The 10,820-nt window shown below is 50.5% G+C and overlaps 1 non-coding gene across 1 annotated transcript; it reads left to right on the top strand.

The window, feature by feature from the left end:
• Positions 1-9,283: 9,283 nt before the first annotated feature.
• TRNAS-GGA (transfer RNA serine (anticodon GGA)) lies at positions 9,284-9,358 on the top strand. The gene has a single exon. It is a non-coding gene; the product is annotated as a tRNA-Ser (tRNA).
• Positions 9,359-10,820: the final 1,462 nt, after the last annotated feature.

Genomic DNA, 10,820 nt, shown 5'->3' with positions numbered 1-10,820 from the left:
GAAGGCGATGCCTACACGACGCTTGCAGATGGAAGAATCGCGACGTCAGGTGTATGCGTAGAGAAGTACTTAGGATTCCGTACATATAAGTGTCACGGTGGCACATACCTATTCTGGAGGATTGGCCAAGAATAGCCCTACATCCAGTGGTGCATACCGAATGGCTAAACCATAGAATATCATAAATCAAAGAATCCTTTAAATGAAATGCGCTATTCCCTTAAGAGGTATGTACCCTTTAGAGATACGTATCAACCGGCATCATACGTTTAGGTATCATGTGTAAATTTATTTTTATTGCGCAGAACCGAAGTTCGCTTTCTGGCACCACTTTGTCCATCAACATACACGGGTAATATAAGACCGTTTGATTGTACTTTCATTCGGCGCACATATAACCTTAGTATATGCAGGACGTCTTCTTTTTTTTCAACCGTACCAAATTTTTTAAAATTGCCTGTGGCACATAGCACAACTCTGACTCTTGATCTAAATTACTCGATGAGGCGGCCTACTACTTCTGCGAGAAATCAAAATGCTTAATTGAATAATTAATACAGTTAAGCTAATTAAAGTTTTATTTAATTACTTTACGGCACACATTTCTATCTACGAATTGCAGCTAGTGAATGTGCAAGGCATGTCGACATAAAACGAAATATAAGATCTTGGTACCGTGGCATCTCATATCGCAGCTACGAAAGGCCAAAAAGCGCTGCTATGATTTTTGATAGCTACCGGACTGAGTCACCGTCAGTGATATCGAGCAGGAAACTGTTACTGCGTCGGCGATATTCACAGTAGACTTCCTCTTCTCTAAAACTTTCCTTCCCCTTTCCCTTACCCCAGTGTAGAGTAGCCACTCGAGCTCAGTCCTGGTTAGCATGCCTGCCTTTCATTTATCGTTCTCTCTCTCTCTCTCTCTCTGGAGATGACACAGGTTTCGAGATATGCGACCTAAAACTGGCGGTAAAAATTCACTGTTCTTCCACTTACTTTTTACAGAAAAGGATGATTTATGCATTGAAGCACAAAAGTATTTGGAACGCCAACGCGTTTGGACACTTTAGAAACTTTGAAAATGAATATCTCAGAACTGGCGTAGTTGTGAGAATTTGTTCTATGTCGACGTGGCCTTGCATACTCACTAGCTACGATCCGTAGATTGAAATATGAGCTGTAAGGCAATTAAAAATTAATTAGCCCGATAGTTTAACTTTTCAGGTAGCCATTTTGGTTTCTCGTTGAAGTAATCGGCTGCCTCATAGAGTAATTTGGATCAAGGGCGAGAATTGCGCGATATTCCACAGGCCATTCTTAAAAATTTGGTGCATCTAAAAAAAAACTGCGTGTATCGAGAAACATGTCCGCTTAGATACCGACCGACCCAGCAGCAAAGAGCAGCCACCTCAAAACCCGGACGGTAGGCAAAGAAAGCTTCGATTTGAAAACTGCCCGCAACGCGTCAAAGCTAGAGTTGAGAAGTGGTCAACAACTGTGCAGAGACCTGGAAGTCCTTCGTCAATTGTCGATGGCAATAGCTGCATAATCCTGCAATCGAAACAGAGGGCGAAGAAAGAGAGGGAGTCGGAACGAAAGGCAGTCAAAAGAAACACTTGCAAGGTCAGCCGTCTGTACAGCGTCTGGACGAAAATGCCGTTCAAGAAAAGCGCGAAGCTAGCCCACATTCTAGCGTTACCCGATGTATTTGCAGCACACTGCCCGTCTATTCCAAATTTTGGTCTTCTTTTGCCGCTTTGCTGTGATTGATGCATGCAGGCTTGTTGTGTACTTATATAACGGCGGTAGCATATACCATCGCGAGAGAGAGGCAGAGAGAGACTTTAATGATAACAGGAGCGGTTAGCGCAACGACAGACTTGGCATGCTACTCCTGATGTGGCGAGGGATAAAAGTATCAGGGTGAGAAAACAAATACACGCTCACACGTTCGCGCTTGTGAGGGGCACATGTTATTTACAGAAGCAGAATGGGCATTCAAGGAATTCAATGATGGTGCTGACAGGCCTGCATCAGTGGCGCTTTCTCTAGCGGAAAGATTCCTGCTCTTGGAAAAGTTCCCTTCCCCCAACGCAGAGTTCACCTGCCTGTGGAAGTGTAATGTTAAATTCTGGACTGCCGTATACGGAAGAAACAAGGCAGGGGGAAAGAGGGGAGAGGGAGGGAGGGGAATGTCTGTGACGGCTAACGAAAAAAAAAAAAAAAAAAGCAGGGAATGTAAACATTGAAAGCGACAGGTGACTACGTCGCAGGCTGCGAAATCCTCGTCTGCTGTACACAGCCGCCGCCGTCAAATTCAGAGCGCTTGAGCTATGGCCTCGGACAAGGGCAACCACCGGGCGACACGCGAGTGCACTGTTTCAGTTTACGTTATTGTTGTTTTTTTCTTTTCGTCACCCTTCGTTCCGCTGGCTGTTGTTCTCCACGCCTCGTTGTTTGAGACACGCGAGCCAGCTGCTCGCGGGGTCTCGCTACGGCGTGTCGCGAGGAGTCAACTCAGAGTTCCTCCTGGAAGGCGCACGAAGCGGAGCTTAGTCACCGTGAAGACAGGCCACCGCCGCGGAGAAGAAAGCCGTTGAACTCGCGAAGATCACAGAAGAAACGATGGCGACAAAGGAGACAGGCGCCAAATTCAAGCCTTTGGTACCTTTCCTCTAAAATACTCCAGGAGCACGCCGTCTCGCTAACTCTGACGAGTGAAATGAAATCCTGGTCTTTACTGTCACGCGTACACTGTATGAGACGCCGCAGTTTGGGGGCTTTGAACTATTGGCGAGATATATAAATGCGCCGCAGGTTACCGCTATGCTCGAAATTAGGAGGACCACTGGCTCACACGTTCGCTGCTGAAGGGCAAAACGACCCCGTCACCCTCTTTGTTGCAATCCAGGTTGTACCACGGGAGCGCCGTCCCTGTGATGGCGAACAGGAGACGCATGCTGCGGCGCGCGGACAACGAACCTTGCAGGGTGGGGAAACGATTGGACAATAAACAGAGCAAGTGAGAGCGTTCGGTGGGCCACCGGTCACCGGAACCGTTGACACCGCTAAGGCCGTTGCTGCGCGCTTAATCGCTGCGCGGTCCACTTAACGGTCAAACGACGGCGTGCATTGGGGGTCGCTGATCGCCACACCGCAACGCATGTCAGACTTCTCTGTCACTCTTACGAAATAAAAAGAAAAAAGAAACGTATCGAAAGTAATTCTCGACGCTCAAATACCGTACGCATACCTAGCTGTCTACGTGTTGAACAGGCAAACCAAAAGCACGCATGTTGAGTTGAATTCTTCGGATGTGTGGCTGATTCATCTGCCATACCCCTGTCATATTGCTACGGCACAATATGCGCGATCACGAAAGGCCAGCAGCGTGAAGACGACGACGACGATTAGAAGCTAGCGCGGGCTGTTGCCTCTTGGCCAAGCGCAGCGTATTTTCCTTGTAAATATATTTGTACATAGCTTTTCGTCTGCGTCTTCCTACGTAACATATCTGGTGGAGGTGGACGTTCCCTGTACCTCGTCACGGAGCTTCGCAGTGGACGGTACGTCGAGCCTTCCTTCATGGCTCCCGGCGACGACAACCCGACTCCGCCGGCTCCGACACCTGCTGCCACTTCGACGACCTACATCACTCTCCCCGCTCCCCGTGATCCTGGCGTATTCTCGGGCCAAGATGGGGAAGACGTCGATGACTGGATCAGCCTGTATGAACACGTCAGCCGCAATAACCGGTGGGACCCTACTATTATGCTCGCCAACGTAGTCTTTTACCTCGGTGGCACACCTCGAGTTTGGTATCGCACGCACGAAGATGAGCTCACCAGTTGGGATTCACTTAAGACACAACTTCGAGACTTGTTCGGCAACCCCTACGGTCAACAACTTGCCGCGCAGAAGGCGCTTTCCGGCCGTGTGCAGACGTCAACAGAGCCCTATGTCACGTACATTCAGGACGTCTTGGCTCTGTGCCGCAAAGTTGACACCCACATGACTGAGTCAGACAAGGTTTCCCACATCCTCAAGGGCATTGCCGATGACGCCTTCAACTTGCTCGTTTGCAACAACGTAGCGACGGTGGATGCTGTTATAAGAGAGTGCCGCCGCCTGGAACTCGCCAAAAGCCGACGTATTGACCAGCAGTTTGCCCGTCTGCCCAACACCCCAGCGACATCTTCCTGTGCCGACGCTCCTCGTCCCAACAACACTGCCGATGTTACCAGGATCGTCCGGCGTGAGATCGAGGCCGCCTATCCGGCTGCCTTCGACTCCAGTCCCACCAACACATCTGCAGTCACGGTCTCACTGATCCAGGCAGTTGTCCGCCAGGAGTTTGAAAACATGGGTCTTCACACCATCTGCTCGGCCCATCGCCCTAATACCCGCCCGGCTTCTTCGATTTCGCCCCGTCCCGCATCTTCTTACCCACCACGTTTCCGCAACCCATCTGAATGGCGCACTGCTGACGACAAGCCTATTTGTTTCCACTGCCATCGAATCGGGCACATTTCTCGGCACTGTCGTAGTCGCTGGAGTTCCCGGAGCCGGCCTACTTATACTGCCTACTCTCGCCCCTCAGGTGGCCATTCTCGTCCCTATGCCGCACGCTCCGATAATGCCGCCACTGATTCTCCTGCAACGAACCGCCCCTATTCTCGTTCGCCTTCGCCCCAACGACGACAATCTCGCTCTCCCCAGCCCCGTCGCTCCTATTCGCCGACTCCCTTCGGACGCCGCTCCCAGCCGGAAAACTAGACGATGCAGCGCCTCGAGGTGACGCTGCATTGCTCCCTACGCCGCCAAATCCTCTACTGACTTTGCCCACTCATCTGAACCTTCTTGACGTGCAAGTCGACGGTGTTTCTGTGTCTGCTCTCATAGACACTGGGGCGCATTTGTCCGTAATGAGCGCTGACCTTCGTAACCGGCTCAAGAAAATTATCACGCCCGCCACGACGCCTGTTGTCCGTGTCGCCGATGGCGGAACAGCCCCCGTAATTGGTATGTGTACCGCCCGCGTCTCCTTCGCCGATCGCTCAACAATCGTGCTATTCACAGTCATCGCCCACTGTCCCCACGACATCATCCTCGGCTTAGACTTCCTTTCCGCACATTCTGCTCTCATCGATTGTTCCGCCAGTACTCTCCGCCTTGACCTGCCTGTTCTGGATCCTGCTGAACCACACCCCAGTCGCCTCAGTTCCGCCGACTTCGTTCGCTTGCCACCTTCGGCACTGACCTACGTTGACCTAGTGTCATCCCCACCAGTCCCCGACGGTCACTACATCGCGGCTCCTATGCAAGACGTCCTCCTTACACATGGGATCACAGTACCCCATACAGTTTTATCTATTACGGCGAATTGCGTCTGCCTGCCAGTGGTCAACTTTGGCTTGACCACACAAGTGCTGCCACGTGGGATGTCTTTGGCCCAGCTTTGTTCATTCGAGGATCACTCAGTAGCATCCATTGCAGTAGACGACACTTCATCCGATACTCCTCTACCATCGCAGTCGGCAAATTGTACCATCGCTGACTTACGGAAAATGATTGCCCCCGACTTGCCCTCCGAGCACGCTCGTGAACTCTACCGCGTTCTGTTTTCCTACCACGATATTTTTGACTTTAACGATCGTCCTTTAGCCCAAACTACAGCTGTCAAACATCGCATTAATACCGGCGATGCCCCTCCTATTCATCGCCGCCCGTATCGAGTGTCACCAGCTGAGCGTCAAGTTATTCACGCAGAAGTTCGCAAAATGCTTGCCAAGAACATTATTGAACCATCATATAGTCCATGGGCGTCACCTGTAGTACTGGTCAAAAAGAAGGATGGCTCATGGCGCTTTTGCGTGGATTATCGGCACCTTAACAGGGTTACCAAAAAGGACGTGTATCCCCTACCTCGGATTGATGACGCCCTTGACTGCCTCCACGGTGCTCGCTATTTCTCTTCTATTGACCTTCGCTCCGGCTACTGGCAGATTGCCGTGGACGATCTCGACCGCGAGAAGACTGCTTTTGTCACACCCGACGGTCTTTATCAATTCAAAGTGATGCCGTTTGGTCTATGTAACGCCCCTGCCACTTTTGAACGCATGATGGACTCCCTTCTTCACGGTTTCAAATGGTCCACGTGCCTGTGCTACTTGGACGACGTTATCGTATTCTCCCCAACGTTCGCTACGCACCTCGAGCGCCTCTCAGCAGTCCTGGACGTTTTTCGGCGAGCCGGTCTGCAACTCAACGCATCGAAGTGCCAATTCGGCCGTCGCCAGATTACCGTCCTTGGACATCTCGTTGACGCGAACGGAGTGCAACCGGACCCAGGCAAGATCCATGCTGTTACGCACTTCCCTGTTCCGAAGTGTGTCAAGGATGTGCGCAGCTTCATCGGCCTTTGTTCGTACTTCCGCCGTTTCGTGAGAAATTTCGCCGCCATAGCACGACCACTAACCGACCTTTTGAAAAAAGACGCTCCTTTCCAGTGGGGCGATAACGAGGCCTCTGCATTCTCTCATCTAATCGACATTCTCACAACGCCTCCCGTTTTGGCCCATTTCGATCCTTCTGCGCCTACCGAAGTCCGTACTGATGCCAGCGGTCACGGAATTGGAGCAGTACTGGCACAACGCCAGCGTGGCCACGACCGTGTTATCGCTTACGCCAGCAGGCTCCTCTCACCCGCGGAGCGCAACTATTCCATCACTGAGCGTGAGTGTCTGGCCCTAGTTTGGGCGGTTGCGAAATTCCGCCCATACTTATATGGCCGATCCTTTTCCGTTGTCACAGACCATCACGCGCTTTGCTGGTTATGCTCACTGAAAGATCCTACAGGAAGACTTGGTCGCTGGGCCTTACGCCTCCAAGAATATTCGTATACTGTCACCTATAAATCTGGCCGACTACACAAGGACGCTGACTGCCTGTCTCGCTACCCGGTCGACGAGCCTGACGACGCCGACAGTAGTAGCGCCAACGGCATTTTCTCTGTCTCTGCCTTCGGTAACATCGCCGATGAGCAGTACCGAGACCTATCGCTGCGAGCACTTATCGAGCGTCTGCGCTCTACACCTACCGACGCATCCGTTCGCCGATATGTCCTCCAGGGTGGCATTCTGTATCGAAGGAACTTCCTCCCTGACGGCTCTGACCTTCTTCTTGTCGTGCCAAAACAGCTACGACAGACTGTGCTCTTTGAGATGCATGACGCACCCACTTCAGGACATCTTGGGGTAACCCGCACGTACGACCGCGTCCGCCGCCGCTTCTATTGGCCTGGTCTCGCTCGCTCCGTTCGACGCTATGTTGCTGCCTGTGATCCCTGCCAGCGTCGGAAGACACCTCAGGTGCTACCTGCCGGTCATCTCCAGCCGATCACCGTCCCTGTGGAACCGTTCTTTCGTGTTGGATTAGACCTGCTCGGTCCCTTTCCCACGTCATCTTCTGGGAACAAATGGGTAGCCGTCGCGACTGATTACGCCACCCGATACGCTATCACTCGGGCTCTCCCTACCAGCTGCGCCACTGACGTCGCGGACTTTCTCTTGCGTGACATTATCTTGCTTCATGGCGCCCCGCGACAGCTGCTTACTGACCGTGGTCGAAACTTCCTCTCGAAAGTTATCGCTGACATTGTGCGTTCCTGCTCCATTCAACACAAACTGACTACTTCATACCATCCTCAAACCAATGGCCTGACAGAGCGGTTAAACCGTACTCTTACCGATATGCTGGCCAAGTACGTTTCCAAGGACCACCACGACTGGGACATTGCTCTTCCTTACGTAACATTTGCGTACAATTCTTCCCGGCACGACACCGCCGGATTTTCTCCCTTTTATCTACTGTACGGTCGCGAACCTACCTTGCCCCTAGACACGGCACTTCCTCCTGCTGCGGTCTCAACAAGCGAGTATGCGCGCGACGCCATCGCCCTCGCTGACCATGCACGCCAGCTTGCCCGTGCTCGACTGACGGCCTCACAGACCACTCAGCAGTGTCAGTACAACGCCCGCCATCGTGACGTACAGTTTTCACCTGGTGCGCTCGTGCTCCTGTGGTCGCCCTCTCGTCACGTCGGACTTTCAGAGAAGCTCCTTTCGCGATACACAGGGCCCTACCGCGTGCTGCGCCAGGTGACGCCTGTGACTTACGAAATTGCTCCTGTGGCCTCAACCTCGTCCTCTCCTGTGGCATCTAGTGATGTCGTACACGTCAGTAGGCTCAAGGCCTACTACACTGCTTCCGAGTCCGATCTTTAGTCGCTCCGGGACGGCGCTTTTGCAGCCGGGGGTAGTGCTACGGCACAATATGCGCGATCACGAAAGGCCAGCAGCGTGAAGACGACGACGACGATTAGAAGCTAGCGCGGGCTGTTGCCTCTTGGCCAAGCGCAGCGTATTTTCCTTGTAAATATATTTGTACATAGCTTTTCGTCTGCGTCTTCCTACGTAACAATATCTCACAGCGTCGACAACCACTACAGTGCCTAATATATGGTCTTCGTGTACTTCTCCAGAGTCGCATTGAATAGAAACGCGCCGACGCAATAACAAAATGTGTTGTGCCTATGCTCTTCAACATTGTAAATGCGGCATATACGTAAATGAAAAAGTGGATCTCGTTGGCCGGAGAGGCTTATATTTAAGAAATGTTCGCCTAATATAGTTTACGAAATCTAACGCACCATCAACTGAAAACATATATGCCCACACGGAAAGGGATCGTTTGTGTAGCCTGTCGCTTCAACATCCATTCCTCAAAAGGACAGACAGTTGGGCATGGCATCCTGTACATTTCACCGCAAATTATGCACGGACGTAGACAGAAAGGACGGGACAGAGTGCTGTGTCCCGTCCTTTCTGTCTACGTCCGTGTGTTGTTCATGCTGGAGTGTACACAATCCAATTCTCCACTCGATAGACCTTGTTCTAAAAATAAAGACTTCCAAATCAGCTTTGTCTAAACGCCACATTCCCCAACAACCACCTGTACCGCCTTGGACGGACCACCAACCCATATTGGGATAACTGTCGTGCATTATAACCTGTGGAACAGATTCAGTTGGGACGTGCAGGCTACAGAGACGAGAGATCTTGTTACTTTAGTAGAATGGGCTCTATGCCCATTCAAAGGCAAGAGTTAAATCAAACCATTCAAAGGCAAGCAAAGGCAAGAGTTAAATCAAAGGCAAGAGTCAAACTCTTGCCTTTGCTTCGTGTTGTCGACAAATTCGACTTCGCCCTGCCATCTGCTAGCCGCCTGGTTAGCTCAGATGGTAGAGCGGCTGCCCCGGAAAGGCGGTGGTCCCGGGTTCGAGTCCCGGACCAGGACGAATTTTTCTTCAACTATGAGGCTTTTCTTTCGAGGAACCCATATGGGTTTCCTTTGTAGCAATTGCTACGAACGGGTGGATGCCTGATTTTCCCTTTATTCACAATGTGGAAAGGGTACGTATATATATATATATATATATATATATATATATATATATATATATTAAACGACCGCTTTGTCTTGCTGGACTTATCCGTGCGTGTTATTGTGCCAGTTTGTATGCATTTTTGATGTGTGTCATCTCAATGGTGCCTTTCGGGTCCCGGAGTAAATTTGCGTCGGTGGTGGTGGTGATGGTGGCGGTGAACGGTTAGAATGCCAAATATTTTTACTGTTAAAGGTTTACCTGTGGTTTTAAGTTTATGCTGACGTAAAAGGTTACATGCGTATGAACATACACACGAGGGCATCTTGCACCTTGATATAACGTTTGCAATGTTTCTGCTCTGAGAAAACGTGTTTCTTGGCTTCTTTTAGTTTGTTATGTAATGCTTATTTTTTTAACCGAAACTTCGCTATCATTTAACCTTGAAGTAAGTCACAAATCCGTGAAATACTGCATCGTCATTACTCAGGAAAAAAACTACCGCTTGTTGTATGACTAAAACGTTTGTTGCTTTACACGTGCAATTTAAATCTATCTGCATATATGCAATCTACGCGTGTATCTGTCATACAACGTTTCCCTGGTCGGTGCGTTGCTACTTTTCCGACGTAGTAAGGCGCCCTTCAACATTGTTGGAGGGCGCGTCTAGAAAACATTTCTTTAGGCTCCCTTGCAGTCTGGAGACCATGGCGGCAGCCCATGGGTTAACACTGCCCTGCATCTCAGCCTTCACAATGTATTTGGAGTTGCAAGTCATGCCTTCGGCCTGGCAGGCTAACCCCTCTGGCTTTTTTTTATTTTCTGTTTGTTAAAGCGTGCCTTCGTCTCGTTGATTAGTGAAGTACATCCCAGCCATACCAGAGCCATGAGTGTGAGAGCGACTGAATGTCGGCGCTCGAGGGGACGAGGCGAATGTCAGTGCGAGTGGGGGCGTATCAGAATGAAATATGGGGCACTGAGTGTGGCTGAGTGTATGGTTTAATTCTGCCGTGGTATGCGCATACCTGTACTGAACCGTACCTGGAACGCCATTTCTGATTGTTATGTTACATATGTCACGCATCCTTGTTGGCTGATATGGAAACATACTTCTATGAAAGTACAATTTTTCCGGTGCTGCAACCTAATGCGAGATATCGCGTTCATGCGTAGATGTAATAGCACTGTTAAATTAATTAGAGCAATAAAATAATGGCACTCTCTCTGCATAAAGGAAAGGTTGGCGTTAGCCTGTATAGTGTCTTTCCTGCACCTAAAAGCTGTCAATTTTACTGTCCTGCAGTTGTTATGTGCACCAATACTTTTGTCGTCCTGAATTCTGCGCCATGCTGCGCATTAACCAGCCTACAAGCTC

The sequence above is a fragment of the Dermacentor andersoni genome, chromosome 2 (assembly GCF_023375885.2).
Source record: "Dermacentor andersoni chromosome 2, qqDerAnde1_hic_scaffold, whole genome shotgun sequence".
In the NCBI taxonomy this organism is placed as follows: domain Eukaryota; kingdom Metazoa; phylum Arthropoda; class Arachnida; order Ixodida; family Ixodidae; genus Dermacentor; species Dermacentor andersoni.
Note: the sequence above shows the minus strand (reverse complement) of the source record. Positions and strands in the feature narration are given on the sequence as shown.